This window comes from Hyla sarda, chromosome 4, assembly GCF_029499605.1.
Source record: "Hyla sarda isolate aHylSar1 chromosome 4, aHylSar1.hap1, whole genome shotgun sequence".
Lineage (NCBI taxonomy): Eukaryota > Metazoa > Chordata > Amphibia > Anura > Hylidae > Hyla > Hyla sarda.
Window position 1 is genome coordinate 250181946 of NC_079192.1, and position 15429 is coordinate 250197374.

Genomic DNA, 15429 nt, shown 5'->3' on the forward strand with positions numbered 1-15429 from the left:
GCACGCCGCTCCTATTGGACGATGGGACGGCGTGCTCAGCGACGTGATGATGACAATGGAGAGCGCCGACGATGGAGGGGATCCCGAAGAGGGCGCTCCGGAGCCCCAAGGACAGGTAAGTGATCGTCAGCGGACCACACAGGGCATCGTAAACGGCTATCCGGCGGTGGCTGAAGTAGTCTGCGCTGCCGGATAGCCGTTTATGCGATGGCCCCGACATACAAAAGCATCGTATGTTGATGCTGCCTTCAACATGCAATGGCTTCTGAGAGGCCATCGCATGTTGAAATGATCGTAGGTCGGGGGGTCACTGTATATGAATAAATCAACTGTAGTGTCCAGTCAGTGCTGACATGTCCTCTTTTACTTGGTAGGGGGACTCTTAGCAACTGGATTTCAGGTGATAAACTGGTCTTGGGATAAGGGGGGGGGGGATTTGGAGTTGCGGTTGTCTAAACACCTTTGCACAAACATATATTGTAAATTCTCTAATTGCATACAGATTCCAGTTAAAATTAACATGCTGAATTTTCTTCTTATTCACCCTTTTCTGGTCCTTCACTTACTTGCTCATAACAGCCAAGTAATTGTAAACTGAATGTATAGTATTCCTTGTGCCTTCTTACTGACTACAGGAAGCCTATAGTGACAAGCAGTGTGCAAAACGAACACAACAGACAATAATAATGGGGTTTCCTAAGCAACCAATGGAGAATGTCCTCTGCTTTTACTTCCAAATTTTGTATAGGATGAAGGATCATGCATGCTCCATTCTTATAACTGTTCAAGTGTTGAGCTACAGATATTTAATTTCTATTTCTTGTGCAAATCATGAAGCATAAAGTATTCTTTTAGTATTTTCATCAATAGGCATGTTAATATTATAGCTGACTTAGATTCAGTTTTTTGCCAAATTTGCTTTATAGTGCTTGGTGCCGAGAGACCTATCTGCATTATCTTTTGTTTAAATCTTTTTGGCAACAATCTATTTTAAAAAGGGATACCACTGTAGCTCAATAGTTTTCAATGTGGTCAGACCGGCTCTTGCTGCGAGGTGAGTATTTTTTAGGATTTGTCACTGCCGCGCTTTTGAGGAGATGTTTTTGTCGCTCTCTTGGTAACACATCTGCTTTTAAGAGACTGAGGCTAGTGTTTTATTTCCTGAATGAATGTGCACAGTTCCTAAGTAAAGTTTCACATCTGTTTTGTACAATGCTGTGCAAAAGTATTCTGCTCACATTCCAGATTATGGTTTCTAACCTATTCAGAGTTCTGAAAGTACAGTTTTCCCCAAAATTAGAGCCTCCTTTTCCCATCCAAGGAAGAGCCTAGTCATTATACTTATACAACCATACAGATCTTTATGGTGACGTATTCTCCTTCCAATACCACCCAGCTTTTTGGTACACTCACAGGCTTTACTTTGATCTATCCCTGTCACTTTAGCCGTCTGTTCTTAGCAGGTGATTGTTAGTTATGTACGGTTTTCATGGATTCATCTAGTTTACAGCCACATAATTGTTTGTGATCTTAGCAGAGTTCAGCAAGTGTGTTATCAAATAAAGAAATTTGAAGCTTCACAAATTCGCAAATTTTGTTCTTGTGAATACACCCTTAAAAGGGTGCTCCGCCCCTAGATGTCTGATCGCAGGGGTCCCGCGATCAGACATCTTATCTAGGCACTACTTATCTAGGTATATAAAATGGAGATGACTTGTGTAAACTCTCCGCGTGCAAGATCTATAATCTATAGTACTATATTTGAAGAATACTTATGTTTCCTTGTGGATATAGTTTTCTTATTCCAATTAAATGATGAAGGATAAGGCTATGCTATATTCATTGTATGATTGCACTGACATGTATAGATCATGCCCTGTTCTCTGCAGAAGTAGAGGGAGTACTCCATATGCTATTACTCTACAATCTCAACCTGTAAATTAGGGGAAGATCTGTTCATCATGCATTCTAATAGATATAATTTCATCCACATTTTAAAATGATCTTGGATAAGAATTATTTGTACATTACCAGATACATGTGAGATTTCTAACTCTAAGTAATGGAAGAGAGACAAAGGAGGCGTCATCATAGGAAGCCATTGTATAGTTATTGTACAGTTGTATCACATATAGGGCTGCATCTGAAAGGACCTCTGTTTGGCTCTTTATGGCCTCAACCCTCAGGTAACTTCCAGGAGAAGACTTATTACTCCATGATACCTTCTGATGCCAACAAGTCTCCCATGAAGGCTCCTCTGTTTTCAAGATGACTATATTATCACATGATAACTACTGCTGCCTTCTGGTTTCCTATGCTGCCCCCCTTTTGTGGCTTCCGGATGCTAATTTACACTGACAACTATGCCACCTGGTATGAAGCTTTTAACCAATAGGAATACAGAAAGCCCCTTCCCCCGGGACAGTAGCTGCCACCTCCATTAGATGGTGCCATTATTCCAGAAACTTTAGAGGCTTAGAGGTTTTATATACTTTTTTTTTAACCAAAAATAAATGAAAAATTAGGAATGTGGCCTTCATACAAAGCTGTAAACACATTTTGTTGTTTGCAGTTACTGTCTGACAGACATTTTTGATGCAAATGGATGTGAATGTATACCACAAAAACATTTTATATGCACATTTACCCAAATTACATTAATGAGTTTATACAGTCCCTAATCACTAGTTTTAAGAACTTCTTGTGTGATCACCATATCCCTATTGACATTATTGATGCATAGCTTGATTTGGCGCACAGCTGACATGCTTGTCAATCTTCCTTTGTAGTCTCTTCTTTTTTTAGAATCCTCAGATCATGTAATACAGTTTCTTCCAACCGAGACTACTGGAAAAATAAACAACTGATATGGTCCATAGTGCCACTACTATGGAAAATGCATCATTAGCGCATCTCTATAACATCAATGTTAGTTGCTTCTAAAACTTCTACAACGTCTTTAGAGTTTGGAGAGCGTTTGTTTAACAACATGAAAAAGTGTTGTGACATATCTATATTACCTAGAGATTGAAGAATTAAAATAGATGAGCTTTGAGAAGAAAAATAACAAAAACAATTGCCAGTTGCCATGACTGTGTTTTCTGTTGCTTCCTCTAGAGTTTTGTCAGTGAATTCCATAAGATGATGCAGGAGAAACAGGTGTTGGCTGTTCTGCTTCAGAAAGAGTAGGGAATGGCAGATAATCTGCATAATTTGATGAATCCTCTTGCTTCCGTGTAAAGAAAACAATAGACACTTGGAAGAAGTGTTGAAAACTATAAAGTGCAGTGATCCCTCAAGATACAGTAGCCTAGGGCTGGGTGGTATGACCAAATGTGTGTATCAAGGTATTTTTTAAACTTTTGGTGGTTCCACGGTATATAACGGTATTTCCTAGCCCCCCCCCCCCCATATTTATCAGCCCACATCCCCATCGGGGTAAATACTCACATTTCACCTGCATGTGCTGCCCTCCTCGTCCTGATTGTTGCGGCCGCAGGTGCTGATACTCTATACTGTGCGGTATTCCTACGCCCGGGCTGCAAAAGGTAAACAAAATAAACTTTAACGCACCTACGTCGACCTTACGCTGGGGACGGGAACGTCGGAGAGCTGTCAGCCTATCACAAGGCCGCAGCAATGTTCCGCCTCGGCCGGTGATAGGCTGAGCCCACTGTCATGTAAGAAGCCAGCTCCTTACATGACAGTGCGCTCAACCTATCACCGGCGGAGGCGGAACATCGCTGTGGCTGGTGATAGGCTGATGGATGTCCGACGTTCCCGTCCCCAGGAAACAAGTGAGGCCGGTACCGGACCAACGGGAGGTGAGTTAAAGTTTATTTTGTTTATTTTTTGCAGCCCGGGCATAGTGTACAGTATAGAGCAGTGGTCTCCAACCTGCGGACCTCCAGATGTTGCAAAGCTACAACTCCCAGCATGCCGGACAGCCAACGGCTGTCCGGGCATGCTGGGAGTTGTAGTTTTGCAACATCTGGAGGTCTGCAGGTTGGAGACCACTGGTATAGAGTGTCAGCGCCAGCGCCCGCAACAAACAGGACGAGGAGGGCAGCGCATGCGAGTGATATGTGAGTAGTGCCCTGATGGGGACAGTGCTAGGCTGGGCTAATAATTAATTTTGGGGGGCAGAAGAGCGCTCGCATCGCAGGTCACATAGGATTAGTTCTCTGATGTGGGGACAGCGCAGCGCTGGGCTGATTCATTCATTCCTGAGAGGGAGGGGCCAAACCGGTATTGCGGTATGGGTTAAAATTCATGTCGTGCAGCACAAAAAGTTTGGTATTCGGTATGAACCGGTATACCGCCCAGCCCTACAGTAGCCTAAGGTTACAATATTTTAACATACAATGGTCTTTTCTGAATCATTGTAATTTGAAACCATACTCAACATGCAATGCCAAAAAAAAGTGCTTATCGCTTATCGGTGGCTCGTGTGAATGGCTGGAAGATCTAACAAATCAGAGTGGGCATTTCTCTGGTAAACCACTGTATTATTGAAGTGCATGCACTGATTTGCTTTCTTACATCACCTCCCTGCAGTATGGTGCGGTTACTGCACTACTCTTTACATATGCCAGGATTAGCTGCTCCTATGGACACCAGGTAAGGGCAGTTCTATGTTGTATCTCGGGTAGACTGTGTGTATTGTACAGTACCCTGCAGAAGCTCCTCTTCTCCATGTATAAAGGGATGTATAGCTTTTAGTATCTTTATATGTAAGGACATGCTTTATCTGTATTGATTGTCTTGTCATTTTTCTTTAATCTTAATTTTTTCAGATTACATTTTGGAGATTTTGGAACCGATTATCAGTTTTCCATAGAGTTACAGTCTCAAAATTTGGTTTCAACAAACAATGTTTGTCCTGGAAGCAAATATTATTGTAACATGAGAGACCACTGTATAAAATTCTGTAAAGGTGGTGTAATTAAGTTGGTTTGCATATAATCTCTTCCCAGAATGCCCAGTGGAGTGGTAATGGCCTATGAAGCTCCACACACCAGTAATGGTGATCTCCTCAAGGAGAGCTTTAACTTTAACCCCCTGAATTTTTTTTAGCTATTAAGTTTCCTTGTTCTTCATATCTGACCCACTTTTACATTGTTAATTTTTTTTTGTATACTCAATTCTTATCCACTTGACCTGTCCATTATTCTGAGTAATTTAGTCATCTTATTTGCAGTCATAGCACAGGCATACCAAGGTCTGTCCTTCAATATCCCAGAGCTTAGTTATCAGTAGCATACTTTTATAAAATAGTTATGTAATAAGGAAGTGATGTTTTATGTGATCGCATGGTCAGACGTACGTAGTAAAAACAACATCAAAATAGTGTTTTCTGTTATCTCCTCGAGCAGGCGTGTCATTATTGTTGACCCCTTAAGGACCAAGCCCATTTTGGTCTTAAGGACCAGACCAATTTTATTTTTGCATTTTCGTTTTTTTCCTCCTCGCCTTCTAAAAATCATAACTCTCTTATATTTCCATCCACAGACCCATATGAGGACTTGTTTTTTGCGTCACCAATTGTACTTTGTAATGACATCACTTATTTTACCATAAAATGTACGGCGCAAACAAACAAATATAATTTATGTGGGAAAATTGAAAAGAAAACCGCAATTTAGCAAATTTTGGAAGGTTTTGTTTTCACGCTGTACACTTTCCGGTAAAAATTACATGTTTTCTTCATTCTGTGGGTCAATACAATTAAAATGATACCCATGATTATATGCTTTTATATAATTGTACCGCTTAAAAAAAAATCTCAAACCATTTTAACAAAATTAGTATGTTTGAAATTGCCCTATTTTGACCACCTATAACTTTCTCATTTTTCCGTATATGGGGCGATATGAGGGCTCTTTTTTTGCGCCATGACCTGTAGTTTTTATCGGTACCACTTTTGCTTAGGTTTTACTTTTTATTCATTTTTTATTCATTTTTTTAAATAAAATGTGACAAAAAAAGCAGCAATTTTGGCCTTTTTTTATTTTTACGTTTACGCCGTTCACTGTACGGGATAATTAACAATATATTTTAATAGTTTTACACATGCGGTGATACCAAATATGTGTATACATTATTTTTTTAACGCTTTTTGGGGGGTAAAATGGGGAAAAACGGACGTTTTACTTTTTATTGGGGGAGGGGATTTTTCACATTTTTTTATTTTACATTTTTTTACTTTTTTTTTTTACACTTTCTATGTCCCCATAGGGGACTATTCATTGCAATCAGTTGATTGCTAATACTGTGCAGTGCTATGCATAGGACACAGCACTGCTCAGTATTATCGGTCATCTTCTGCTCTGGTCTGCTCGATCTCAGACCAGAGCAGAAGAACCCGGGAGACAGCCGGAGCAAGGTGAGAGGACCTCTGGCCGCCATGCTGGATGATCGGATCCCCGCGGCAGCGCTGCGGGCGATCCGATCGTCCATTCAAACTACCGCAATGCCGCAGATGCCGTGATCTGTATTGATCACGACATCGGAGAGGTTAATGGCGGACATCCGCGCAATCGCGGATGTCCGCCATTACTGGTGGGTCCTTGGCTGCTGATATCAGCCGGGACCTGCCGGGCATGACGCGAGCACCGCTCCGGTGCTTGCGATCATGTCGGCGCGTAAATGTACGTCATGGTGCGCTAAGTACCACGTCACCATGACGTACATTTACGTCCATTGTCGTTAAGGGAAACCTTCTTTCGCTTGTGGAAAAAAGTCTCATGATTGATAACTTGTGCATGAACGAACAGAAAAATAATGCAAGCACTTCTAGCCACTAGTGAAAGAAAAGTGTTAGAAATAGTCATCAGGGATCTCTATATTTTCTCAAGGTCATATATATAAACAACTGGTTTCAGGCAGTGAATATCTTATGCAAAAATAGTTAAATCCCTGGTGAAACTTAGCTTGCACAGGTGCAGAAGACAGATTGAAACTGGGCTTTAAAACTAGGTGAGTCAGTCTGCAAGAAAAGCTGTGAGGAACCTGTATCACTGTGGAGAATTTTAATCTGAAAGTTTGCAGCCTCAAAAAGGAGACTTTGGGACTTTTTTTGTCTACTTTGTTGTTGGCTGGTAGTAAGCCACCTGTATAGAGAAGTAAGTGTTCTGTATAATTAGCACTGCACAAGCAGGATTAATTTTTGTCTAGACTATAAGAAGATTGCCAAGACCCTGAGCATGGTGGGCAAGACCATGCAACAGTTTATTAGGACATGTTCCATTAAGAGTAGACCTCCCCACGGTCAACCTAAGAAGTTGAGTGCACGTGCTCCGCATCATATCCAGAGTTTGTCTTTGAGAAAATGACTTTTGAGTGCTGCCAGCATTGCTGCAGATGTTAAAGGATTAGGGGGTCAGCCTCTCAGTGTTTAGACCATACACTGCACACTGCATCAAATTGGTCTGCATGGCTGTCATCCCAGAAGAAAGCCTCTTCTAAAAATCAAGCACAAGAAAGCCTGTGAACAGTTTGCCGAAGATAAGCAGATTAAGGACATGGATTACTGGAACCATGTCCTGTGGTCTGATAAAACCATGAGAAAATTATTTGGTTCAGATGGTGTTAAGCGAGTGTGGTGGCAACCAGGTGAGGAGTACAAAGACAAGGGTGTCTTGCCTACAGTCAAGCATGGTGGTTGGAGTGTCATAGTCTGGGGCTACATTAGTGCTGCTGGCACTGGGGAGCTACAGGTCATTGAGGAAACATTGAATTCTGACATGTACTGTGACATACTGAAGCAGTGCATTATATCCTTTCTTCTGTGGCTTACAGTGGACTGCACTAAAAATAAGTGAATGAAAGTGCATCTAACATTAAATTTAGAGGAAATGGGAGAAGGATTTAGGTAGTATTAATATTGAACAAATGGACGTGGTGATTAAAGGGGTGCTCCACTGGAAAACATATTCTTTTAAATAAACAAGTGCCAGAAAGTTAAACAGATTTTTAAATTACTTCTATTAAAAATGTTAATCCTTACAGTACTTATCAGCTGTATACTACAGAGGAAGTTATTTTTTGAATTTCCTTTCTGCCTGCCCACAAGTGCTCTCTGCTGACACCTCTGTCCATGCCAGGAACTGTCCAGAGTAGGAGAAAATTCCCATAGCAAACCTATCCTGCTCTGTACAGTTCCTGACATGGACAGAGGTGTCAGCAGAGAGCACTGTGGTCAGACAGAAAAGAACAACTCAACTATGGGGATTTGCTTCTACTCTGGACAGTTCCTAAAATGGACAGAGGTGTCAGCAGAGAGCACTGTGGTCAGGCAGAAAGGAAATTCAAAAATAATAGAACTTCCTCCTGTAGTACACAGCAGCTGATCCTGGAAGGATTAAGATTTTTTTTTACAGAAGTTGTTTACAAATCTGTTTAACTTTCTGGCACCAGTTGATTTAAAATGTTTTCCAGTGGAGTACCCCTTTAAAAACACTCAAGAGCCATCACTGTGTGAAAAGTATACTACAGCAAGGAGTAGATTGCGCACAATGAAGAGGACTTATAAGTCAGAGGGTGTCTGTCCTCAGAACCTGACCAGGGCTATAATCCAGAAACAGAAGGCAAAATGGAAGACAGCACTGCAGGAGTAAATGTCCAAAGAAACGTGAAGTTTATTGGCCCATCAGTATACAAGGATGCAACAACCTGATTGTAAGGTTGAAACGTTGCATCCTTGTATATTGATGGGCCAATAAACTTCACGTTTCTTTGGACGTTATCTCCTCGGGTGCTCTCATCCATTTTGCCTTATGTGTGGGAAAAGTATAGGTTGGCACACTTTAAAATTGTACACAGGTTATAGTACACCTCATTAGATATGTCAAGATTCATCAAAAAAGGAGAAAGAAAAAGACAAAAAGAGACACATGCCCCTAGTGAAATACATAAATATACCAGATTAAAGTAGGTAAAGGATAAGCGCACTCACCCTGCAAAGTTGTACTAAGAGCACAACGTCTGTAAGTATATAGCAGATGAGATATGATCCTGCAGCTGTGTTCCTCCCGGTCCTGGGAACACCAGGTCCGGTGTGGTAATAGAAGAACAGCGAAAATGGGAACTAGTTACAGCGCTGGATCCAGCAAATTTTCATATTTGACATAGAACAATTTATAACTATAAACTGTTTATTTAAGGCACAAATCTACGCATTTCTGACCCGGATATTAGAAAATATGGGAAAACATGGATATTTGCTTGAAAAATGGGAAAAAGTGTGGAGAAATTGATGCTGGTTGGAGGGTAAATGAAGATAGTAGTTGTAGTATGTGATGTAATTGTATCTATTGATGTGGTATAATTTATTGTAAAAAAAAAATAAATAAAAAATAAATGAAAACATTTCAGAGAGAGTTTAGCTTATAACCAAGCCAGGGCACCAGGAGAAATGCCATCTTGGCAGTCTCCCTGACACTGCTTGGTGGACAGAATTTTTCCTATACATAATTAGCTTCCATTGTTTAAATTGTGATAATATCCAAGTGGGCTTTTTTATGCTGTTGTTGTGTTTTTCCCACAGATATTCATGGGAGTTGCAAGAAAGTATGGCATAATGAGCAATTCTGTTTCCATAGCTGCTGATTTACAAAAACTGTGTATCTCGCAGTGATGGATGGCTTTCTGTGTGTTGACAGAAAACTGTCATATATTGGTGGGTGGGTGGTCTGGAGCAGCAGCACATGAATATTTAGGATTACAGGGTGTGCACTCACTTAGTAGTCCCTGCTAAAAACCTCATTTTTACAGTGATTATTCCAACAAAAAATAAAGGAAGAAAGTGCCTGAATGAGGGTCACTGTCACCAAGTTTATTCTGCCCTAAGGGTAGCATAAACCTGGTGACAGATTCTCTGGAACGTTGATAAAAAATCTGATGAAATACCGTATTTATCGGGTATACCACGCACCGGCCTATAACACGCACCCTCATTTTACCAAGGATATTTGGGTAAAAAAAGTTTTTTACCCAAATATCCTTGGTAAAATGAGGGTGCGTGTGTGTGCATGCGTATACCCCGATACACCCCCAGGAAAGGCAGGGGGAGAGAGGCCGTCGCTGCCCGCTTCTCTCTCCCTGCCTTTCCTGAGGTCTAGAGCCCTGCTGCCGCCGCTTCTCTCCCGCTGGCTATCTGCGCCGCTGCCCGTTCTCTCCTCCTGACTATCGGTGCCGGCGCCCCATTGCTGGCGCCGATAGCCAGGGGGAGAGAAGCGGCACCGGCAATGGGGCAGTGGCGCCGATAGCCAGGGGGAGAGAAGGGGCAGCGGCAGGTGCCGCTGCCCCATTGCCTCCCCCGTCCCGGGTTGTATAATTACCTGTTGCCGTTGCAATGGGTGCCGCTGCCCCTTCTCTCCCCCTGTCTGTCGGCGCCGCTGCCCCATTGCTGGCGCCGCTTCTCTCCCCCTGGCTATTGGCGCCGGCAATGGGGCGCCGGCACCGATAGTCAGGGGGAGAGAACGGGCAGCGGTACCGATAGCCAGGGGAAGAGAAGGGCTGGCAGCAGGGCTCTAGACCCCAGGACAGGCAGAGAAGCCGGCAGCGGTGGTGGTCTCTGCACCTGCAAAGCCGCTGCAGTTCATTGATTTAAAGCGCCCGCTTTAAATCATTGAACTGCAGCAGCTTATCGGCGTATAACACGCAGGTAGACTTTAGGCTAAAAATTTTAGCCTAAAAAGTGTGCGTTATACGTTGGATTACCTTAGTTAAAATTTCACAAGATTCCTTAAATGAAACTTGTACTACATCTGTCTCTCATGTATTCTTACATTTTAATTTTGTAACTTTTCTGAAGACCTTTTCAGCTGCAGTATCAAGTAACAAGTGCAGTACATTTCTTCACATTCTTATCACTCTTGGTGCTTAAACAATTTTCCATTGGAGAACTTGTAGATTGCTATCTCCTCCGTTTTAGACTGATTTTGTTTTGACTAGCTAGCTAGAACTAACCTTTCAAGTGGAAATGATTTAATGCCGTGACAAAAAGTTGAAAAGTAAATATCGTGGTTATCTGTTTGAAAGATTTTATCATTGCCTGATCTCTTTTCCAAAGTGTTGCTACTATTTAAATATGTTCCGTTTTTTTTTTTTACTGATTTTGTAACTGAACGAATTTCCTCCTGCATGTAAAATAGATGTGGATATTTTTCTTAAACTGTCATATTCTAGGTGTGTAGAAAATGAATTATAAATGCAAGTTTTCAAGGTTTAAACTAAAATATATAAATACAGGGGGGAATTCATCAAAACCAGCGTTGTTGAAAAAAAACATTGGTATAGGACGTGTCAAATCCATTAAAGGAAACCTTTTACCAGCAGTTTCCCTATGAAACTTCTGAAAACAGGGTGTAGGTAATAAAATAAGAGCTGAAAACATAACTGCGCCATGTGTGTCAAATTAAGTTTTTATTCTGCTGCATCCAGTATGTAAATTACCCACCCCGAATTATCAGGGAAGTCTCCAGGCATCCCTAAACAACTTAGGCTCTGTTAACACAACCCCAGTGGTGTCTGTTTGCATTGGGAAATCTTCCAGCTATAAAGCATACATAGCCATACAACCAAAATGGTGTTAGTTTTCATTGGGATATCTCCCGGTGCATACAGCAAACCTATCCATTTACCCACATAACCTATCTCGCTTATCAATGATACGTCTTTAAGTATACTCAGTAATATCCTTGGTTATAAGATCAGAAGTATACAGTTCTTTTCTTAGGGTACGTTCACACGAGCAGATCTCCAGTGCGTATTTCGCTGTGGATCCGGCGCTGAAGTACCACTGTATGCTGCCTTTACAGGTGCCTGCTCAGAGAGGTAATCTGCCACTATGAGCAGACACACTGCGATGTGCGAGTCGCCGCACACATGCGCAGTATACTCGCACATCTCGGCTGCTCTCGGCCTTGCTCAGGGAGCAGTGGGAGCGGCCGCGTTTTTTTACTCGCACACCGCATATGCGCAGCGACTCGCACACCGCTTCAGTGTGTCCGCCTATAGCGATGTATTGCCGCTCCGAGCAAGCACATCTAAAGGCACCCTGTAGGGGTCCTTTAGTGGCGGCTCTGCAGTGTAAAATATACTGTGGATCTGCTCGTTTGAACGTACCCTTAAGGTGGAAAAAAAGCAGCCTATGAACACAATCTAAGGGTACGTTCACATGAGCTGATCCACCGCTAAAGGACTGCTGCATGGTGTGCCTTTACATGTGCCTGCTAGGAGTGGCAATACGCCGCTACAAGCAGAAACGCTGTGATGTGCGAGTCGCCGCGCATGTGCAGTGTACTCGCACACATTGCGGCCGCTCCCCCTGCTCCACGAGCTAGGCCCAGAGTATACTGCGCATGCGCGATGCCTCGTACATCGCAGTGTGTCTGCTCGTAGTGGCGTATTGCCGCTCCGAGCAGGCACATGTAAAGGCACCATGTATCAGTCCTTCAGCGGTGGATCCGCAAAGTAAAATACGCTGTGGATCCGCTTGTGTGAACGTACCCTAATGCCACATGATGCATTTCTGATGCATTTTTTGCCAAAAATTTTGCTGCGATTACTCAAATGATAGTACAATAGTACCATATATGCCACAGTTTTGCCAAAATCGCAGGGGGAAAAACATAAAAGGGTTCCTCCACCCCTAGACATCTTATCCCCTATCCAAAGGATAGGGGATAAGATGTCTGATCGTGGGGGTCCCGCCGCTGGGGACCCCCGCATTCTACCATGCGGCACCCACCTGTAACGGCTTCCGGAACCGCTGGAGGCCCTCAGGCTAATACCATTCCGACCACGGGGATGTAAGATCATGACGTCACGACTCCGCCCTCGTGTGACATCACACCCGCCCCCTCAATGCAAGTCTATGGGAGGGGGTGTGACAGTTTTCACACCCCCTCCCATAGACTTGAATTGAGGGTGCAGGTGTGACATCACAAGGGGGCAGAGTTGTGACATCACGATCTTACGTCCCCGTGGTCGGGATGGTATTAGCCTGAGGGCCTCCAGCAGTTCCGGAAGCCGTTACAGGTGGGTGCCACATGGTAGAATACGGGAGTCCCCAGCGGCAGGACCCCCGTGATCAGACATCTTATCCCCTATCCTTTCGATAGGGGATAAGATGTCTAGGGGTGGAGTACCCCTTTAAACTTTAAAAAATGCTGAAAAAAGCGCATTTTGTGAACACAGCTTCAAGCTTTGCCCGCCTCCAAACACTCCAAACTGCTGGATAGCCCAGTGTGTCTTCTCGTAGGAGAATACACAGCTTAGTCCCACTGTGCAACTCATTTCACACATGGGAAATATGCTGCGTATTCCCTGTGTGCGACCCTACCCTAAAGGTAGATTTGAATTAGAGTTGTTTGCATTCTTTTCACATCTACTCAATATAATTATTTGTATAATTACTGATAATCTTAGTCATTTAATTAGTACATTTTGATGGTTGAAATTGTAAAGCGGTTGTGCTATGTCTCTGTAGACTATTAGGACAGTAGCTATCAGTAAAAGCCTCTTTTATGGTTTTCTGACCTGTGAGTATCCCTTTCTTTGATAACTGCTATTCTGTCTTTTTTTCTTATCCCACACCAGTAGCTACGGAGCTTTGATAAATGTTTCCCAGGGCTTTTGAGCTTCAGAAAGTTCTGCTATGACAGAATCTATGAAAGGCTCCAACTTGTCCAGGAAAAAACATCCTAATTGCTGGGCATGGCTTTTGCTCCTTACTTTAACACCCCAGTTTTAGGTCAGACTGGTGAAGCATATATGAAAGTGGTGATTAAATAGATGTTTCAAGGTACAGGAGATAAACATATCTTTTGTTCACTTTGTTGGAAGACTACGGATCAGTTCAGGTCTCAAGTCTTATACCTTATAGGACAACTGCCTGCATTTTGTATTTTTATTCATGTATATTTTTTACTGTAGTAAAACTTGACACATCTAAATCATTTGATTTATGACTGCAATTTGGCATGGAGTTACCATATGAGGGCATATGGAGTTACCATTTGTAGTATGGTCATGTAGGGACTGCCTTTGTAATTTTACGAACTTGTGCATGCTGCTGTGCTGTGTAAATGGACCCCTAGAAGTCTAGAGCAGCGAAGGTAGTTGTAGGGGGAAGTGGTGATGGATTTGTTGAGGAATCTAGTGTGGCAAGAAGGCTTATAAGATTATACATTTAGAAAGTAGGGGAGAATTATTTTTATTATTTGTCTTAGTATGATTCTTATATATTGATCAGCAATGACATTAAAACAACTTGCCTAATTGTGAAGGTACCCTATGTGCTTACATAACAGCCCTGACCGTTAAGACATAGACCTCTCAAGGTTACTCAAAGTGTACTTTGTTATATGGCATCAGGACATTAGTAGTGGATTGCTTAAGTTCTGTAAGTTGCAAAGTTTGGCATCCATGTTTTTTACAGCACATGGTCAGTAAGGTGGAAATCAAGGAAATTCTAGGAAAATCACGTCACATTTGCAAGACACCTTGTTTGTAAATAGGGTCCACCTGTCTGCAATTTAATCTCAGTACAAATACACCTGTTCTGGGAAGGCCTCAGAGTTTGTTGGAGGGCATTCCTGAACAAACAGCAGCACGAAGGCCAAGAAGCTCCCCAAATAGGTCATGGTTAAAGATGTGTAGAAGTGCCAAGCAGGGTTAAGTTTTAAAAAGAAAATGGAAAAAATTTGGCACAACAACCAACCTACTAAAAGGTTGTCCATCCAAACAGACAATCCAGGCAAGGAGAAAATTAATTTGAGAAGCAACTAAGAGGCCTAAAATAACTCTGGAGGATCTGAAAAGATCTACAGCTGAGGTGGGAGAATCTATCCACGAGTCAACTTTTAAATGTGTACTCCACAAATCTGGCCTTCATGAAACAGTGGCAAGAAGAAAACTGTTGTTGAAAGACCTGTTTGGAGTTTGCCACAAGCCATGTAAGAAACATAGCAAATGTGTGCAAGAAAGGTGCTTTGAGCAGATGGAACCAAAACTGAACTTTTTGGCCTCAGTGCAAATGCTATGTGTGGTGAAACATGATGGTGGCAGCATTATGCTGTGGGGATGCTTTTTCTTTTTAGCAGGTGCAGGGAAACTGGTCAGAATTTATGAAAAGTGCAATTCTACAAAAAAATCCGACTTCAGCTTTTTCCCCCAAGAAGAATAGATAAACATTTCCATCTCTAGATGTGAAAGCTGGTAGAGACATACCCAAAAGACAATAATTGCAGTAAAAGGCGCTTGTACAGTGTATTAATTCAGGGGGGGAGGGATACTTATGCATCCAACAGATGTCAACTTTTTTTGTTCTCATTATTATTTGTGTTATTTTGCACTTTTTGCACTATTTTGTACTATACAAGTTGTGTTGAACAAATGGTAATAGTATATTTTAATTCAAAT

At 42.2% G+C, this 15429-nt stretch overlaps 1 protein-coding gene across 1 annotated transcript in view; it reads left to right on the forward strand.

Moving 5' to 3' along the window:
* Window positions 1-15429, forward strand: part of LOC130369121 (C-C chemokine receptor type 4-like) — an 81989-nt gene that overhangs the window by 2804 nt on the left and 63756 nt on the right. The window lies entirely within an intron of this gene.